This window comes from Gymnoscopelus braueri, assembly GCF_963280865.1.
Source record: "Gymnoscopelus braueri genome assembly, chromosome: 4".
Classification (NCBI taxonomy): domain Eukaryota; kingdom Metazoa; phylum Chordata; class Actinopteri; order Myctophiformes; family Myctophidae; genus Gymnoscopelus; species Gymnoscopelus braueri.
The window spans coordinates 50,850,022-50,870,503 of NC_137605.1; the positions used below are offsets into that span (position 1 = coordinate 50,850,022).

General features: G+C 40.9%; 1 protein-coding gene across 1 annotated transcript in view; it reads right to left on the reverse strand.

The window, feature by feature from the left end:
* The window catches only part of LOC308083633 (activating signal cointegrator 1 complex subunit 3-like), a 256,275-nt gene extending 255,341 nt beyond the window's left edge, over positions 1 to 934 (reverse strand). The window contains exon 1 of the mRNA XM_080425948.1: positions 841 to 934. The gene's annotated coding sequence lies outside the window, so the exon portion shown is untranslated. The remainder of the gene's footprint in view (positions 1 to 840) is intronic.
* Between the last annotated feature and the right edge of the window lie 19,548 nt (positions 935 to 20,482).

The window sequence follows — 20,482 nt, forward strand, 5'->3', positions numbered from 1 at the left end:
GACATCAGCATTATATCAAGCTTAAATATCAAGACATTTAACATAACAGTATTGATTGATTGATTGAATACTTAATTGGTCAGAAATGTAAACAGCAAGAGGTACAGTCAGACATTAAGGGTGAAAGGATACAAAAAAGTCCTGAGGACTTGTTTCCATTGTGGTACTTTTACTTTACTGGAGTATTTCCAAATGTCAATACTTTTACTTCTACTCCACTACATCTCAGGCATACAGTATTGTACAAATATTGTTCTTTTACTCCTCTACAATTATTGAAAACTTTGAGTTACTAGTTACTTTGCTGGTATAAGTTATTATATCATAAAACATACATTAACCACTTTAGCCCTATATTAAACCTAGCTATTTGAAAATAGCAGATCTACAAGCTCACAACATGTCGCAATGCGACGCGTTGTGAGCTTGTAGATCTGCTATTTTCAAACATGTTAGTACTTTTTACTTTTGGTAAAAGTATATTTTGATGCCAATACTTTTGTACTTTTACTCAACAGGCCTTTTTACTTGTAACAGAGACAGAGTATTGTTACATTGTGGTATTTGTATTGTTACTTTTACTTAAGTAAAATATCTGAGTACTTATTCCACCACTGCAGTAATATAAACCATACAGTAATAGATACAGATACTTACTAATGCAAAGTGAACTGACAGACAGTCACATAACATAAGATTAGCATGCTAGCTAGCTACTTTAGCATCCCTGCTGCCTGCCACGTCTCCTAACAGTGTTCTAACAAGGTGTTGAGGTCTTGACAACAACATATAAGAGACTTATCATAACTTATATGTATAAAAACAGTGGTATTAACTTACATGTATTTCCAGCTCTTTCACAAGCCCGTTATTATGACACTCTGACAGGTAGGTACTGTACTGCTGCTAATGTGTCAACAGAGCGGCATGCGTGCGCAAAGCATTGTGGGTAGTGTGGTTCTTTAGGAACCAGAGTGTATGGCTACCAAGCGCACGAAGGACTACAATATCCATAATACACAGGGACAAGCTGTCATCTCGCATGAAGCGAGGAGAGCCACAGATTCAGTAGCTTCGGAAACCCATGCTTTTTTTTTCAGATTCAGAGACCCAGCATGAAGTCTGAAGACAAGAGTCAAGACAGAATGCATTTTATTATAACCTAAACCTACAGTACGTACAATATTAAAGGTAGGGTAAGTGATATTTTTTGGTTAAAACAAAGAGTATTTTGTTAAAAGGTTAAAGCACTATATTCTGATAGTAACATTGCTATAGAGTGTTTTTTCCAACCCGCTGAGATCAGGCTGTTTTTTTCAGTAACAGATGTCTCCCTGTCTCTCCAGCTCTTTAATAAACAGAAAATAAATTTTTCGGTAGGTGTCAAAATCTCAGCCAATCAGGAGAAAGTACCAATTTTTAAGCTTAATTTGTATAGTGTTCCAGTTCCAATTTTGTCTGCTCATTTCTTAGTGTCATCACTTCCAATTTCACTTGTTTAATCTGTATCCTGATTGAGTTCTCTGTCCTGGTTGGATAAAATTGGAAATGAAACTGAAACTGAAACGAAAATGCATTTTCTGTTTAATAAAGAGGTGGAGAGACAAGGAGACTCCTAATACTGAGCAAACACTCTATATCAATGAGTACTATCAGATGACAGAATATAGAGCTATTTAACACTTATTTTAACCAAAGCAAATCACTTACCCTACCTTTAACTCCCTCTTTATTTTCTATTTTTTCTCTCTCTCTCTCTCTCTCTCTCTCTCCTCTCTCTCTCTCTCTCTCTCTCTCTCTTTCTCTCTCTCTCTCTCTCTCTCTATTTCTCTCTCTCTCTCTCTCTCTCTCTCTCTCTCTCTCTCTCTCTCTCTCTCTCTCTCTCTCTCTCTCTCATTGGTTCTCAAAGTGGGGTCCCCAGCTAAAGTAGTTAATTATATAGCATCACAATCATTTTAACCACTTTAACAATTTATACATCTGTAATTTTTGAAGATTTAAAAAATAATAATAATTTAAAAAACAACACAAATCTTCTCTTCTGGGGGTCCCTGGCAGAAAATAAATTTCAGATGGGGGTCCGCGGCCAATTACATATTAATTTGGGGTTCCTTGACATGAAAAAGTTTGTGAACTACAGCTGCTCTCTCTCTCTCTCTCTCTCTCTCTCTCTCTCTCTCTCTCTCTCTCTCTCTCTCTCTCTCTCTCTCTCTCTCTCTCTCTCTCTCACACACACATCACAATTCTCCTTACATTTGCATTTCAGTTCAGCTTTATTGTCACAATGCAATGAAATACTCAGCATTAAAACACTATAGACCTGCATAAACTGTGTACACATTGATAACATAACATTACTGTACAATAACAATGTGTGATGCATGGGTTGGTGTGTCAGCTCTTCAGCAACCTTAAGAAACTGGTAGTAATATGGGTGGTGTGTGATTTGATGATCCGGTAGCAGGTTATTTATGTTTTTTGATGGAAGAAGCGAGAACACAACATTAGGGTCGCTGGTAGTGGTCTGTGTGAGGGCCTACTCCCCCTAGAACAGGGGTCTTCAACAGGGGGTCCGGGACCCCTAGGGGCTCCGCCAAATCTTTGTGTGATATGATTTTTTACCTTAACCACTTCATCTCTCTCTCAGCTAGGGGGTCCACTCCCTGCTTCATCTCTCTCTCAGCTAGGGGGTCCCTGCTTCATCTCTCTCAGCTAGGGGGTCCCTGCTTCATCTCTCTCTCAGCTAGGGGTCCCTGATTCATCTCTCTCTCAGCTAGGGGGTCCTTGGCCTGAAAACGTTGAAGACCCCTGCCCTAGAACATGGTTTTCAACCAACCTTTTAGCATTAGAGAATGCTCTTGCTCTCCAACTCAACTGGCAATCCTAATGTCAGTGTGTGATCATTCTAGGCCAGTGGTTCTCAAACATTTTCACGTCAAGGACCCCCAAATACATATGTATTTGGCTGCGGACCGCCTGACATCTGAAAATATGTTATACCAGGGAGGACACCCAACATGATTCCAATCAACCCATCAAGATTGCTTTATTTGTCGTTTGTTTTTCTTCTGCAAGCAGATTATGTTTCTCCTAAAAACTCAGCAAAAATTCATAAAAGAATAAATAAGTAGTGCAAACAATTCTGTATCAATCTAAATAAATACATCCTAAAACAAAACAAATTCATGACTTGCAAAACAAGCATTTAACCAGATAAAAACAGAATAAAAACTCATTTCAACTGGAGCTGGAATGCATGGAGTTCATCTATATGCATTTCATCTAATGTCTTAGGAATGCATACCTCCCAAGTTCATATACTTCATACTGTATACTACCTAGTGGGTAGTATAAGTGAAGATTTATGTTCAAAACATTCAAAAGAAAATAGCCGATCTACTGAGCTCACAACTTGTCGCACGCATTGTGAGCTTTTACACATCACAGACCCCAACTTTGAGAACCGCAGTTCTAGGCCATATCCATCTCACTGGGAGGTCAGGTGACTGGAGAATTAACAAGCATTACAATGTCACCATTAACATATTTATTAGCATTTCTCTCTAATGTGCATCTTCCATCAACTTGGGCATAATTACATAACATAATATAAACACAGACAGACACACACACACACACACACACACACACACACACACACACACACACACACACACACACACATACACATACACATACACATACACATACACATACACATATACATACATACATACATACATACATACATACATACATACACACACTACAAAGATGAGCCCTCCAGCTGCGTATCCGGTAATTTCGATCCTCCGTGCATCTGGCTAACTCCCAGTACTTTCCAGTGGTGTAAAGTAAGTAACTAAGTATATTTACTCAAGCACTGTACTGTACAAGTACCAATTTTCTGTGCTTTTACTTCTACAGTACTCCACTACATCTCAGAGGAAAATATTGTACTTCTACTCCACTACAATTATTTGAAAACTTTAGTTACTAGTTACTTTGTAGATTTTGATTATTATTACAAAACATACAGTAACCACTTCAGCCTTCTTGTTGATGTTTAGTACTGCACACAGCATTCTGGTGTAACACTCATCATGGGAGTTCTGCAGGCTTCAGGGTCCAGCATTCACAGCCATATAGCAGACTGCAGTCATAGAGAAGAAACTGAGCTTAATATGTCGGTGAAGGTTGGACTTCCACACACTAGCCATGCCGCTCAGAGACCTCCATGCAAGTGCCTTCCCCAGGTCTTGCTCTGAAGTTGACCCATGAAAAAGAAAAAAAACAGCAAGCCTGGGGGCCCCTTAACGGGGGTCCCTTAACCACACCACACCAGGGCCCTAGGCGGTTGCCCTAGAGCCAGCCTGATGGACAGGCCAGCTCTGGGTGTCCACATAGAAAACCTTCTTTGCAGGAAAACACTTTGATAACCTGTGCAACACACTGCAACAGATACTTATACTTTCTATAAGGCGATGGAGTGAACAGGCAGATCATCCTAGTGTTCTACCAGGTGACCAGTGGTGGAAAAAGTACTCAAATGTTTTGCTTAAGTAAAAGTACCAATACTGCAATGTAGAAGTACTCTGTTACAAGTATTGGTATCAAAATGTACTTAAAGTACCAAAAGTAAAAGTACTAAAATGTTTGAAAATAGCAGATCGGCTATTTTCAAATAGCTTATGTATAAAATAGGGCTAAAGTGGTTAATGTATGTTTCATAATATAATGATTTATATCTGAAAAGTAACTAGTAATTATAGTTTTCAAATAATTGTAGTGGAGTAAAAGTACAATATTTGCCTCCGAGATGTAGTGGAGTAGAAGCAAAAGTACTGGAAATTGGAAATACTGAAGTAAAGTACAAATACCTCAAAATTGTACTCAAGTACAGTACAGTAAATGTACTTAGTTACTTTCCACCACTGCAGGTGACCCTAGCCTGGAGTGGAGAGTATCGTTAGTTATGGAATTACAGCGTGGTTTGGCATCCTAACTGTGCGAATGACTGGCAGACGTTGCCAGCATGCACAAAACAGCTATGAAGGTAGTCTCACATGCATGGCCAGCCCCCTCCAATCTCGCTAAGCCTGGGATCTGAGGTTACCAGTGGTGGTAAAAGTACTCAATTTCTTTACTTAACCCACAGACCTGAAGCCGATTCTACATGTCTCCTAAATCCCAACAGTATTCTGAAAAACGTATGTTTCTATTATCAGTGGCGCTAATCTGGACCCCCAGAATTATATGTATTTAGCCGCGGATCCCCATCTCAAAATATGCTGTTCCAGGGGAGCCCTGAAGCAAAGATTTGAGTTAAAAATGTTCGCTTTAAAAATATATATATTCAAAGATTTGCACACATTTTCACTATTTAAAAAAAATAGCAGATCTACAAGCTCATAGCGCGGCACTCGGTGCCGCGCTATGAGCTTGTAGATCTGCTAATTTTTTATTTAAAGTGTAGAATAATGCTTTTTAGCTCAAATAAAAAAATGACAGATGCGTTCCAGGTCTTAACACCTTTACCGCCGGGCCCGTAGTTCTACGGGCCGTTAAATCCAACGGTTAAGCGCCAATCCCGTAGCCTACGGGCTGTGGTGCTTTTTCCTTTTTTTCGAAATTTTTTTTTTTTTTAATTTTCTAGGGGGACCATTTTCAGTGTAACACCACCCGATCGGACCGGAAGTGCGATCACGTTTTTTGTTTCCCGTCTGTCTCCATTCTAAGTCGTACACATAAACCCCTGTAAAAGCCCCTGTAAACATGTAGTTTTTCATCCTCGCATTTCCCATGTTAACTTAAACGGTCAGAACTCAAACATGGCGGCTCCGTTTGACACGCGGTCTCGACGAGTAGACACCAGGACATGTGCCCGTTGTTTACAAACAGTGGATCGCGCAATCTAAAGGATTTTAAAGGGGCCTATGGCGACCTGAAAAAAACAAAAAACAACAATAAAACGTTGGCACTGGTGAGTACATTATGAGATTAACCTCTGGCGGTCAATGTGTAATGGGTTAAGTAAAAGTATCATTACTGCAATGTAGAAATACTCTGTTACAAGTAAAAGTCCAGAATTCAACATGTTAGTCCTTTTATAATGTCGTAATGATTAATGAATTATCTTTAGGACACGTCAACGCATTCAAACACAACTTTCCCCTTCAGCCAGTCCAGCTCAGCCTAGAAATGTTAGTGTGTGGGCTACGCTATTTTCCTTTGTTTAGTCTAACAGCTGCTGAGTGGGAATGTGATATTCCTGGCTGGTGGCTGTGTTGTTTTAATGTTAATTTAATAACATCTCTCCTCAGGCCGTCTCCTGTCAAACGGTGCCAAATCCAGTCTTTGTCTGGGGTACAGTGTCTGGTTTATTGCAGGGCTTGTCTGTCTGAGCACATAGCTAGGCAGAGATGTGCTCAGACAATTATAATCATATGCAAAACTATACCCACTATCTATCCGTTGCACCTTTTCATGGAAAGTTAAACCTACTGAGGACATTTAACCCATTAAGACCGGGAACGCATCTGTGTCATTTTAGATTTTAGCTGTAACCAATAGCTTTTTTTTTTTCATTTATCGTGAACATTTGTGCAAATCTTTGAATATATATGTTTTTTAAAGCGAACATATTGTAACTCAAATCTTTGCTTCTGGGGGAGATTCTACAAATGTCTTCTAAATTCGAACAGTTTTTTGGAAAGAACTTATGTTGTCTCAAACATTATCCATGTCAAGGACCCCCAAAATGCGTACCCCCATCTCAAAATATATTGTTCCAGGGACCCCCCAGAAGCAACGATTTGAGTTACAAATGTCATATATTCAAAGATTTAAATAAAATTTCTAGATTTTTCAAAAAATAGCAGATCTACAAGCTCATAGCGCGGCACTGAGTGCCGCGCTATGAGCTTGTAGATCTGCTATTTTTGAATAGCCAAAGAAATCAAAGAATTACACAGATTCTCTCCCGGTCTAAATGGGTTAATGTGAAATAGATATTAAACTATTCATAAAACAGGCTCACTCATGCAACCCCTAAAGCAGCCTGTATAGTGTAAACTGTATTAGATTTGAGCTTTATGGAAAATAAGATGTCCAGCGGGTCATAGATTAATAAGCTGGGAAAGGGTCATGTCACAGAGGAATATACACATTTTAATCTGTTTTAAAATTTTGACCATGAATGTCAGTCTTAATCATGGAGCACAGATAAAACGTAATCCTTAATCATGACTTGGTGCAAACGCAGTGGTGGAAAAAGTACTCAATTTATTTACTTAAGTAAAAAAGTATCAATACTGTAATGTAGAAATACTCTGTTAGAAGTAAAAGTCTGGAATTCAAAAGTAAGTTTTTACAAAAGTATTGGTATCAAAATGTACTCAAAGTACCAAAAGTAAAAAGTTCTCATTGTGCAGAAAGTCCCATTTCACAAGCTTTCAAATGTGTAAAATGTCTTAAAATCATTTGAAAATAGACAATCTGCTATTTTCAAATGGTCGAAAGGTATTTAGGGCTGAAGTGGTTAATGTATGTTTTGGAATAATAATCCAAATCTACAAAGTATAACTAGTAACAAAAGTTTTCAAATAATTGTATAGTGGAGTAAAAGTACAATATTTGCCTCTGGGATGTAGTGGAGTTAAAGTAAAAGTACTGAAAATTGGAAATACTCCAGTAAAAAGTAAATAATACCTCAAAGTTGTACTTAAGTACAGTACTTTAGTAAATGTACTTAGTTACTTTCCACCACTGGTCCTCATAGCTGTTGAAGTTCGGCTACTCGCAATTTTTGCAAAATATGAAGTAAAACCCCCAAGGAATAATGTGAGGTCTGATCATATGATTTATAACTTACAGTCCAATCTATGGATTATTAATTACTTTGTAAGATTGGACCTGTATTAAGTATTCATGATTAAATGAATGAAGTTATGGATTGACATGTATAACATAAACCAGATGGAGAGACATGTTATGCTCTTCTTCAGTTTATAGGGAGAGGCAAGGGGCCTTACGAGAGTCCCTGCCCTTCATCTATCATCTGAAGCACACGGACAAACTTCAGATTAGCCTCATGTGCTGCTGGATCACGTGATTCATTCCACAGTGTTTGACTATAATGCCTAATGCTTAAGTCCAGGGGTATAGGCAACCTTAGGCATGGGTGCCAACATTGGCACAGATCAATGGCACACTTTTTAAACTAGTCAGTTAAATGAAGTCCACTCACATCTATATACAAATTACATCCTGCACACGATTCTGCATTCATTCAAACTGATAACTCTGACTAGGAAGGGAGTCTGGGAGATAGGTGGGTTATTTCTCTGAGTCTAATGATCAGTGCATGTGATGAGAAGTGAAATATTTTCTTTCACATCATCATTTGGTGGCCACCCCCAAATGGGGGGGGGGGGGGCACCAAATGATGATGTGAAAGAAAGACAATATTTGTAAAGACGATGTATAGCCTATGGACAATCAAAATCAGTTGGAAATATTTCATTTTGATGTGGTGCCATAACTAAACTTAATGTTGACATGGCACACTGGACTATCATGAAAATGAAACTCAGCGACTCATCCCCCTGTATCACTTTGTCCTCTATAGGCCGGGCTCCCTGATCCTCTAAAATTATATATGAGAGGCTTCATCATCACCACCATCACCCCACAAACCCCCCGTTCCCGTCCTGTATGCATGGCTGGTGTCCAGAGAGACTGACTGTCCACTGGAGTCAACACACTGATGCGCTGGTGAGGCTATGCCTGCAGAACACACAAAAAAAGTAAAAAGGGAGAAAATGATTCACCCGCACACACACGCACGCACGCACGCACGCACGCACGCACGCACGCACGCACGCACGCACGCACGCACGCACACACGCACACACACACACACACACACACACACACACACACACACACACACACACACACACACACACACACACACACACACACACACACACACACACACACACAGGCAAACACGCCTGCACAATATAATGTCCCAAGACAACACTTAAGGGCATGGGTTGTAAAAAACAATGCCTCAGTTTGAGTTTTATTTATATTAATTCCTCATGTGTGAGTTGTCATCCCTCGTATAGTTCTCTCACAAACACAAACCTCATTCCAGGCAAACAGCCTGTGTTTGACTTTACCACGGGCAAAGACAAAGCAATATAAACCAACACCGAGAAGACAAACACAAAACAAGTAATAAATAAGGACATAAGTAAAGAGGCTTTTTAGGCAGATACTGTATACAGACTAAACAAAGGAAAACACAAAACAAAGGACTCAAGTGATTAATTGTAGATGGAAATAACTGGGCAGGAGTATAGCTTTTTATCCCCGATAGCGGCGGGGCTCTAAGCATGGCTGTGTCCGTCCAGGCGTATACTTACAGTAAGTCCCAAATACCAGTGGTGGAAAAAGTACTTGCATTTCTTACTTAGAAATACTCTGTGAAATACTCAACGCGTCGCATCGCGACGTGTTGTGAGCTTGTAGATCTGCTATTTTCAAACATTTTCATACTTTTACTTTTGGTACTTTAAGTACATTTTGATACCAATACTTTTGCACTTTTACTCAAGTAAATTTTGAATTCTGGACTTTTACTTGTAACTGAGTATTTCTATATTTCAGTATTGATACTTTTACTTAAGTAAAATATCTGAGTACTCGTTCCACCACTGGATGCCTGCAAAGTTAGAACCTCAACACTGAGAAGAGGAGCGCTCTAGCGCGTCTTTACCAAAGACATGCATTGGCTGCTTAAAGGTGCTGGCAGCTTAAAAAAAGCACTTTGTGTGGATATATGACCCCTATTGTTCAACTTTTTTTGCGGCTAGACAAAGCCTCAACCAATCAGACACTCGCTGTGGTCTGAACTAGGCACGAGCTAGGCGTAAACACGACGGTGACATGGATGACATGCATGTTTTGGATGTGTTCACATTTATCGCAGTTTGTGGGAACTTTATTGCAAGATGCTTTGATGACACAATCTTGCAGTATAATATTGACCAATGACCAGCGAGTGAAAGGGTCAATACGTGTTTAAAACAACTTGCGATTGGCAGGTTAAGAATAGATCTGACTCTGTCTGCCTGATAGGGAATGGTAACAATGAGGTATTTATAAGAATAGGTTCAACTGAATAGGTCGACACCAAGCTATGGTCTGGTTATGGACTGGCTTTGACAGTATAAAAGCGAGGAAGGCTGAAGGCTGATATTGAGATTCAGCTGATATTTCACAGCCCATGGACGGTTGGCTTTTGCATGGCTTTTGCATGACGACAATAAAGACCACTAATTCAACACTTCTCGTCTGTCATCATTGAGCAATCCTCAACAGTAGTAGTAGTAGTCAAGCCCTCAGGACCAGGGTTGCCAGATCTGCTTATTATAATTTCCCCGCAAGATTTTATTTGAAAATAGTCGATCTACAAGCTCACAACGCGTCGCATCGCGACGCGTTGTGAGCTTGTAGATCTGCTATTTTCAAATAGCTGATGTATATGTTAAAGTGCTCATGTGGCCCATAGTCGCTTCTTTTGGGCTGGTTTTCCTAGACCTGGTTGCTTGTTTCTCTCACAGAATCTGGCAACACTGCTCAGGATTACCTTGATATAAATAGTCTAAATAAAAACATGAGTTTTAAATTAGGAGATACTGTTACTTATTAATAAAAGTAATCGACAGAACAACGACGTGTTATATTTATGTGAGTTTATTCCAATAGTCAGCCATTGCATAAGCCAATAACACAAGCGATACCGCGGCTGGTCTGATAAGGATTTTACAGGAGTCTTTATACATGACATGAATGTCGTCACAGTGTAATCCAAGTACATTCATTAACGTTATTAGTAGAACAGTTTAACCATTTGAGAGTTTTGACCTTTCCAAGTCTATGTCACAATCACTGGTCAAGCAGGGAACCCTATATCTCATCTTGCCAGGTCTCTTTCTAAAAGTAGCATTGTTGCCTTTAGGCTGGGATGTCCCAATGTCCGAATCTATTTTGTGCTGGTCAGTAGCCTGTTGCAATGAGATAGCTCCAGGTATGATATTACGTTATCTGAGCAGGAGTGGGTGAGGGTTCAGCTTTTTCTGACCATGTCTCCGGTCAATGGCATGACATGTTTTTAATTAGACTTTGCAGAGTCACTGTTGCACACACACACATGTATCTGAGAGGCAGTTAGTCTGTCTGCCCTCTGCCCTTTCTACTATCAAGTGTATATGGTTTTATTCAGATAAATCATTATATATAATACATCATTTATTAACACTACCAGGTTTGTAACAACAAATAAGAACTGCTTCATTAAAATCTACTTTCAGGCAGTGCTAGCACGCTACGTTACCTAGTGTTTTGATAACCAGGATGATATAAACAAACGTGGCTGGCGTCGCTCTCTCCTCTGTGAACAGGCTGGCATGCATGAAACACAGCCAATGGCATGGCAGTTCGGGCATGACGACAGGAGTTTGGCATTGTCCTGTCCTGTACCTGCGGTGAAGTGGCGAAGCGGGTTTGGATTAGGCTGGATATATACTGTCAGTGGGTGCGTTGCAGGGGGATTCAATCATGACCAATCAAATGGAGACTTTTTATTACCTTTTAAAAGAAGTGTGCTGCGCTCAGCGAAATGGCATCCTGGTAATTTCCACAGTGTCATGGAAGAAGAGCCTCTGAAACATAATTTGTCCCCAGAGCAAAGCGATGTCTCTCTGCGGGAGATGCAGAGTCATCATCAACAGCAAATCTACAACAAGCACCTCTAAACAGATCGCCAAGAGCAGATATAATGTAAATTATCCTGGGAACGAAATAGCAGATATGCAGTTAATACATCTGACACTGGTTTCTGCAGGGTAAAGCTCGGTTCACAAGCCCAATAAGTCACAATAAACTATGCGTCGATCAGACGACTGCATGCAGTTGAGTCAGAACGCTGCTGCTCGACAATTTCTTAATACCAATACCATTATTATGGTATTAATACTAATACCAGGAAAGTGGAGCATATCACTCCTGTTCTTAAATCCTCATGGTGCATTCACACGGGCCAGATACAAAGATACAAAAATACACAGCATCTTTGTCCCTGTGTGGCTTTGTATCTGTGTTGCTCGTCGTTGATGTCATCAATCATCATCATTGGAGCTACAGTTGTAGTTTTGTATCTTTGTATCTGGAAGTTGAACCCATCTCAACTTGAATGTGTAGCTTAGTATCTTTGTCGCTAGAGCTACAGCTACAAACGTCGGACGCATCTTTGTATCTTCATGTCGCTGGCTTCCATTGAAAATGAATGGTAGCATGTATCTTTTTAGCTGCCCATGTGAACGCACCATTACACTGGCTCCCTGTGTGTTAAAGAATTGATCTCAAAATACCACTGCTCTGGTCTATAAAGCAAAGCTTTAAATGGTTTAAAGCTTTGAATTGCCTTGTTGTTGAAATGTAAGAATCTACGGTACCCTAGTTAACAAGCCCTTATGAAGAAGAAACCGATATGGTTATTGGGTTGATCTGCTTAGACACGTTTTGTTGGACACAAGCATCTAATTATCATTGTCATGTGTAGGTTCAAATGCATTTAAAACATCCACAATTACTTCTGTCCAGCTTGAGGGATTCATATAGCTGCCAAAGTGAAACAGACAAGCATAACATATATTCTAGAGGGGATTAAGCCGAAAATAGGAGATCTACAAGTGTTGTGAGCTTGTAGGTCGGCAATTTTCGGCGAAGAGGTTTGGTGTACAGGGGAAAAAACAGCAGACCAAGTACCAAGCCAACGGTCAAGTTTACAATGTATTGAGGGTTTTAGACGTTAAAAAACACACATTTAACATGAATCCAACATGTAGTGGAGGGTCCCTGCTTCAGCTCTCTCTCAGCTTAGGGGTCCTTGGCCGGAAAAACGTTGAAGACCCCTGATCTACTGTATCTATTTATCTATCTATCTTCGATAAATAGATAGACAGATAGATAATGTATGCGCTGCGGGATAAGGCCTTGCCCGGAGCGCACTTCACAATGTGAATAATTAGGATAGGTGCTGCTGGTGGGACTGCAGTCTTGTCTGTCAAACTGTCAAAGGTCGCTGGCTTTTTCTTGCTCTGTGTTTTGGTTGCTTTGTGCCCTGGACAAACTCCAATGTCTCCTCCGCGCTGAATTCCACATGCAGCAACCACGTTTGTCGGCCGAGTTGCGTCCATGTTTGACATGCTGACTCCCTGGCCCCGGCAAGGTCACTCACGGCAATAGTTCAGCGCACCGCTGAACTTTAGCTTGTGATTTGTGCCAGCGCCAGGGCTCAAACAGCTTATCACTATCTCTCTGCTTCTGTCACACTCACAGGGCAAATAAAGGCTGGGCATCTGATAAATATAATGTTTATACTGTAGATCAATGGTTCCCAAAATGGGGGTCGGGACCCCCAGGGGGTACCCCAAATTATTTTGGGGGGTCCCCAGATGATTAGCTTAATATGCAACATTGTCTTCTCACTCAACAGTAAACAACCCAACATACAGTACAGTATAAGTGTAGCCTATACAGGGTATCTGCGCATTTCTAAAGTGACAATTTAAACACTTTTAAGACCGTTGTAATACATAATTGGCCAAATTGTCAAATGAAAGAGGCAAACATTGTGAAAATAGCCGATCAACAAGCTCGGCTATTTTCACAACATTTATCACTGGAACTGAGTCAAACTAAATGTAATGCCCACCATTCCAAGTGCTTGTCAGGGTGTCAGGGTCCCCAGTTCAAATATGATTATTTTGGGGGGTCACGGCCTGAAAAGCTTGGGAACCCTTGCTGTAGATTTTCACCCATGAATGCACGAGGTTGGTAATGCACGAGGGTAATGACGAATGCTGGACGAGAATGTTGTTGTCACATACTGTACGCATCGCCTTATTTGTTGACAAAGAGAAAACACTTTAAATTGATAACTAGATTTTAGACATACCTGCCAACGAGGAACTGCTCGGGCGAAATTACTACACCAAAAGGGGTTCCCGGATTGAAAGGTATAGTTATGTATTGGTGTTCCAGGTCAAAATGGGTTTATACATTCACATCAATTAATTAAACAATCAAATTGTTGAAAGAGGAATTTAAATAAATGTGATGTGAATAGTATAGCCATTTTTTTGTTTACATTTTGCCAAACAAAAACTCAATTCACTTAGTTAGACAAAACTTTATATCCTCTCTTAAAAGTTTTATTGTAAAAAGAAAAAAAAAAGAAAGAAAGACAATAAACCTTTCTTAAAGATCTGGAACTCATGATTAAAAATGGTAATGTATTGCTGCACATTCCATGCTGATAAGAACTCAAAGAATTAATTGAGGAAGTTGGGAGGAGGTCTTGGAATATAAAGTGTGTCTATTTCCCGGAGCAAAAACATCTAATGGTGTTTACCATTTTCACACACAAATCTGACACTCTCATTTCCCTATTTCCTGCAGAAAACAAAGCGCCGAGGAGGAAGCAGAACTAGATGAAATTTCTCCTTAGCATTCTATGTATTCAAATGTGAGTTATGCCGGTGCATTAAACGGTAACCCCCTGCAACAGTGTGTAACTCAGAACCACTCCCAGCCAAGCTCCTACCAGCCCAAACAATAAAAAAAGAAAGAAGCTCCTTGCTATCTCCCATGGTGTGCAGGGCCATTTGTTTTTGTCAGAGCGCCACTGAACACCCTGCTAATGCGGTTCCAGGATGCTCCCTGTACTAGAGCTTCTCCCCAGTGCCGGAAACCCATCCTAATTATTCACATTGTGAAGTGTGGCTCCGTGGCGAAGGCCTTATCCCGCAGCGCAGCCACGATCGGATACATCTTAATAACTCACCTCCCTGAAAGCTGCATCCAATCTGCCACAGGCTCCCAACAACCATGAGAAAAGAGAAAGAGAGAGAGGTGTGTGTGTGTGTGTGTGTGTGTGTGTGTGTGTGTGTGTGTGTGTGTGTGTGTGTGTGTGTGCGCGCGTGCGTGTGTGTGTGTGCGTGTGTGTGTGTGTGTGTGTGTGTGTGTGTGTGTGTGTGTGTGTGTGTGTGTGTGTGTGTGTGTGTGCGTGTGTGCGTGTGTGTGTGTGTGTGTGCGTGTGTGTGTGTGTGTGTGATGCAGAGAGAGAACACGTGAGTGTATGCACGCATGCATGTGTGTGAGTGAGAGAAAGTGAGTGAGAAAGTGCATGCATTTAAATGTGTGTGTGGGTGAGCTCTCTGTGTGCTTCCAGTATAAGCCATGTGTCTCTGCTCCCAGAGTTTTTCATGAAGTTTGGTCTCTCTCTAATCCTCCCAGAAGAGAGGACCCAATTTGTTGACTGGTTGTTCCATAGAATGGCTTCTGAATTATTCACTTTTTTTCCCCTCTCTCTCTCACACCGAGCAGGGATTTTCTTCATTCTTCCCTTTCAGCTATCAAATAGGGTTTTGCCTGTGTGTAGGGGGTGGGGAGGGGGTTCAGCGGTTTGCTTGATTCAACAGAGCAATATTGGAAAATATTGGAAAATCAATTTTAGATAGAATCTAATACCACTGACTTTGTGTAAAAGAAAGGGAGGAGGAGGAGAGAGGCAACAGAAAATGCTGCACACACACACAGTGGCGTCTGAGTGCTGTTACTGTACGAAATGCAAATACACCTGAAGCTTGGCGCACGACGTGTCTATAGCAGGGGGAGACAATGAGGATGATGAATGCACAATGAATTTAGCTCAATCTAAAATAATAGACGTTTCAAGAAGAAGGATTACATCTGCAGGTCCTTCAGAACGGATGATGAATTAGGCAAAAAGTGGGATATAATAATGACGAGAAAGACGTTTTTATGTCCAATCCCCTCTACTTCAGAGTCTATAGCGTTTCAAACAGTCTTAGGCTGAACGATATCTCTACTTCTGAGTGCTTATGCTTAGCTTGGCATTTACAGTATAGGAGGTGAGAGAGGTGGGAGGAGGGACACTATACGGTTTGGAATAAGACAAATGAAACATTTTTACACTTTTGCATTGCGGTGCTTTTCGGGGGCACAGTGATTTTTATAGGATGTCATAAGAACCTGTTCTAATGGCTTCCAATAGGATGTGAATGTAATATCCTCCTCCGAGCCTCCTCCTCCTCATACAGGAAAGTGTGCAGGCAGCACAACCATTTAGAAGCAGCAATGCCGTGCCACCAGACACCACCTTCAATCACTGGGTGGTGTAGGGAGGGAGGGACGAGGTGGGGGGGGGGGGTGTGTGGAGGGGCTGGAGGAGAGGAAACCATGGCGCTAACAGATTAATCCACGACGAGCAGCAGCCGTTGTGCCCGGCTGCCCGCCCGCCCGGAGAGGCTGCCACCACCACTGCTCTCTTCATTATCAGATGTGAGTCATTTTGACCCGGCTCTGCCGCGGCGGCACAGGAGGGCATGGGTTTGGTCTGACTGGCGGCGCGTTAATGAGCTACTCTCTACTGTAAATGAGAGGAGATGCAGTCTCTACAGAGAGGTCTGTGCTCTCAAAAGATAGTTTTTATACACATACTGTATATATATATACAGACATACATACATACAGTGTATACTATATTGTACATTCCCACTCCCAGCCTTTATTTTCCCTGGGTGAGGGGGTGATAAAGCCGCATGACACAGCTGCTGACCAATCAGTGCAAGCGAACGTGCCACAAGCCAGACTGTTGACTCACACAATTTTCAGAATGCTTTCGTCATACAGTCTGTTGCAAAGGAAGCGCTGAAAATGATCCGGGAGTAAAGCGGATGTCACGCCTAGCTCCTCCCCGCTTCCGCTTCATCTTTGCAGTTGTGCAAATTTGTCCTACTGTAAATTTAATTAGTCGAAGCATACATACAGTAGCTCGCTGCTTAGCAGAAATGGAAAAGCAAAAGCAAATTGTAGGCCAGCCAGTGGTCCGGGCACTTGGGCTCTAATGGTTCGAGTCCCGTTCCTGACGACCTTTGCTGCGTGTCTCTCCCCGTCTCTCTCTCCCCCTTTCCTGTCTATCTTCACTTAAAAAACTATCAATAAAGGCAGAAAAGCCCCCTCCCAAAAAAAAGGAAATTGTGAAGATATTGTTAAATATATTTTTGTGAGCAGAAATGACGAACAGACAGGAGGAGGTGTAGTTCCAGACTCTGTATAGAATTCAGAGATTGTGGTATAGTTATAGCTATGCGAGTATACCACACATTGAACTGTCACAGGGAGTGATCTCTCTGCTGAAGGAACTAATCATGTCAAATATGGATGAAACCCGAGTTTAGCCAGATGCATTGGAGCCAAAAAGCAGAGCAGAATACAGCTAACCTTTGACATTACACAGAATGACTGCAAACCAACAAAGGGCAACAGCCAGCAGCATGCCAACTCCCTCCCCACACTATGGGGAAATCCCTATACCGTATAGCAACATTGGGCCTCATGCAGCAATAAGTTCCCAATCTTTCCTCTTACATTTCTTCCTAAGTGAATTCCTAAGAGAAGTCGAGTCAGATTCATGAAACGTTCTTAAAAGGCAGAATTGTTCGTAACTATGTTCTTGATGATGATGAATCCCAATCCTCGTAACTTGAAGGGGTGTGCCAGTTCATCCTAATTACCATAGGGAGCCGCCCCACCAATCCCCATATAAGGCATGACTGCATGGCTCTGCCTGCAGTCACACCTGTGTGTGATTGCTGCACACAGAAATCACAGGAAATCACACACAGAAATAAAATTGAGAGAATGAAGTAAAGAATACCTAAACTATAAGTCTACAGATGGTGGAACACCAGACTCCAAACATAAAAATTAATGAATTAATAGTTCTGTGGAGGTACTTCTGAAGTGAACAGCAAATTATTTAATTTAATTAATGAATGTATTTTATTATTATTCTCACATGAATCAACATATCACCACTAGACATCAATGTACATTTGCTGAAATTAGCTGTTAAAATGTTTATCCATATTTCATGTTCAGGAGTAGCGTTAGTAGTGGATATAAAACATTTTATTACTGAAAGCTGGCGGGTGGATATGGTGGGTCTTTAAGGTAGCAGCTGCTTGGTATGTAATGGGGTGGAAATAGGGGTGTGGTGGGTGATATTGTGGTGCAAGGAGGGGTTTAGGGGGCTATGTGGGGGGTATGGGGATGGGTATGACGGGTGGGTATAGGGGGGCTTTCAGGTAGGAAGGGGACTGGAAAATGGGGGTGTGGCGAATGTCGGGGATATGGGGGAGGGGTATGGGGGGTGATGAGGGTGGGTTGGGTGGGGGGTTATGGGGTAGGTATGGGGCTTGGGCTTCAACTCAACCGGGTCCGTTTGGGTTAGATTGTAATTTCAGACCCGTCTCAAACATTTTTATGTCAAGGACCCCCAAATTGACTTGCATTTGGCTGCAGACCCCCACCTGAAAATATTTTCTGCCAGGGAAAATGTTTCAAGATTTATCAAAATGTCTCGAAAATAGCCGATCTACAAGCTCAAAATGGCCAGTAATGGGACGTGTTGTGAGCTTGTAGATCGGCTATTTTCAAACAAAGTATAAAATAGGGTTAAAGTGATTAAACTGTTCTTCGTTTGCTGTGGACCCCCTGAAACTCCCTGAAGGACCCCTGGGGTTCCCCAGACCACACTTTGAGAACCACTGCTCTAAAGATATGACAAAAATATTATTGTAATTTAAATCCTATATTATACAACTGTAGAATTGAAGAAACTTCGAGAATTAATTATTTTTGCACAAATATGTCACACTTAAGAACTCAAAGGCCAGCCTAAGAGTGCTCATCAGTGTGTGTAGATTCTGTTCTTACCTGAGAACAGATCACAGCTAAGAAAACATTGGAGTATACCAAAATCTTCTTAAAAACCTCTTAAATGGGTCTAAGAAAAAAAATCCTCTTAAGAAAGTGTGCGTAGATTCTGTTCTTACCTAAGAACAGATCACAGCTAAGAAAACATTGGAGAATACCAAAATCTTCTTAAAAACTTCTTAAGTGGGTTTAAGAAGACATTTCCTCTTAAGTACCGTTGCTGAATGAGGCCCATTATTTTTTGTAATTTATTTGAATACCAATTTTAAGTTTTTCAGAAAACTTAGGTCAGGATTTAGAAGGCGTTATTAGAATCGGCCTCAGGTCTAAATGGTTAAATCATGAATGCATTATAATAAAACCAAAAAAACAAGGCCCCTATTTTGGGGCAGGCGGGTTGGAGTGAGACATGTAGGTAGAATTCACATTTTCTGGAGGCAAAGTTCTGTGTTTCCCCCGCCTGCATGCGTTTGGTATTTTGGGAACTCGCCCTGCTCCGGTACAGGAGAAGAGGTACAGTAAGGGGTGTGTCATTTACAAATCAGCTGCGCTCTGCAATGCTCGCCTGCTTGGCAGTGGTGTAAAGTAACTAAGTACATCAAGTACTCAAGTACTGTACTTAAGTACAATTTTGAGGTATATTTACTTTACTGGAGTATTTCTAATTTTCAATTATTTTACTTCTACTCCAGTACATCTCACATCCAAATATTGTACTTTTACTCCACTACAATTATTTGAAAACTTTAGTTACTAGTTACTTTTACTTAATTAAAAACATACAGTAACCACTTCAGCACTTTATGCTTCGGCTATTTGAAAATAGCAGATCTACAAGCTCAAAACACGTCACAATGCGATGCGTTGTGAGCTTGCAGATCTGCTATTTTCAAAAGATTTCTATACATTTTGAAAACTTGAAAAACTTGAAACGGGACACTCTGCGTAACTTTTACGTTTGGTACTTTATTTTGATGCCAACACTTATTTATGTACTTTTACTCAAGTAAATGTTATATATATACCGGACTTCTACTTATAACAGAGTATATCTACATTGCAATATTGATACTTTTACTTAAGTAAAACATCATAAACATGCAAGTACTTTTTCCATGCAATGCTCTCCCGTTTGGACTAGGTCTACCAGAAAGGGGGTCATGTTATTCATCCATCCATTGTTATTTTTGGCACACTTGGGGGGCACACCCAGAGAAACCTACAGTACTTTATAGGGGGGGATGCGAGGGTTCAAGTGGTTATTGTAAAAATGAAAAAAGCTAAGTCCCTATCACACAAAGTGTGATATCTCTGAGGACCCCTTAGGGGTCCCGGACTCCCTGTTGAAGACCCCTGCGATAGATAGATAGATAGATAATTCATGATAAGCCACTATGCTACACCTGGGAGATTTTGGTTGAAATTGTGGCTGAATCAGGTTGATGCACATGAACTGGTTTTGAGGTTGGACAACAAGAGCAACGATTGCTGGGAGAACATTCATATTAATGAATACAAACATTCATAAAGTATGTTCAGTATGTACTGTGTATACACGCATGACATCACTTTTACAGTGGTGGAAGAATACTCAGATGTTTTA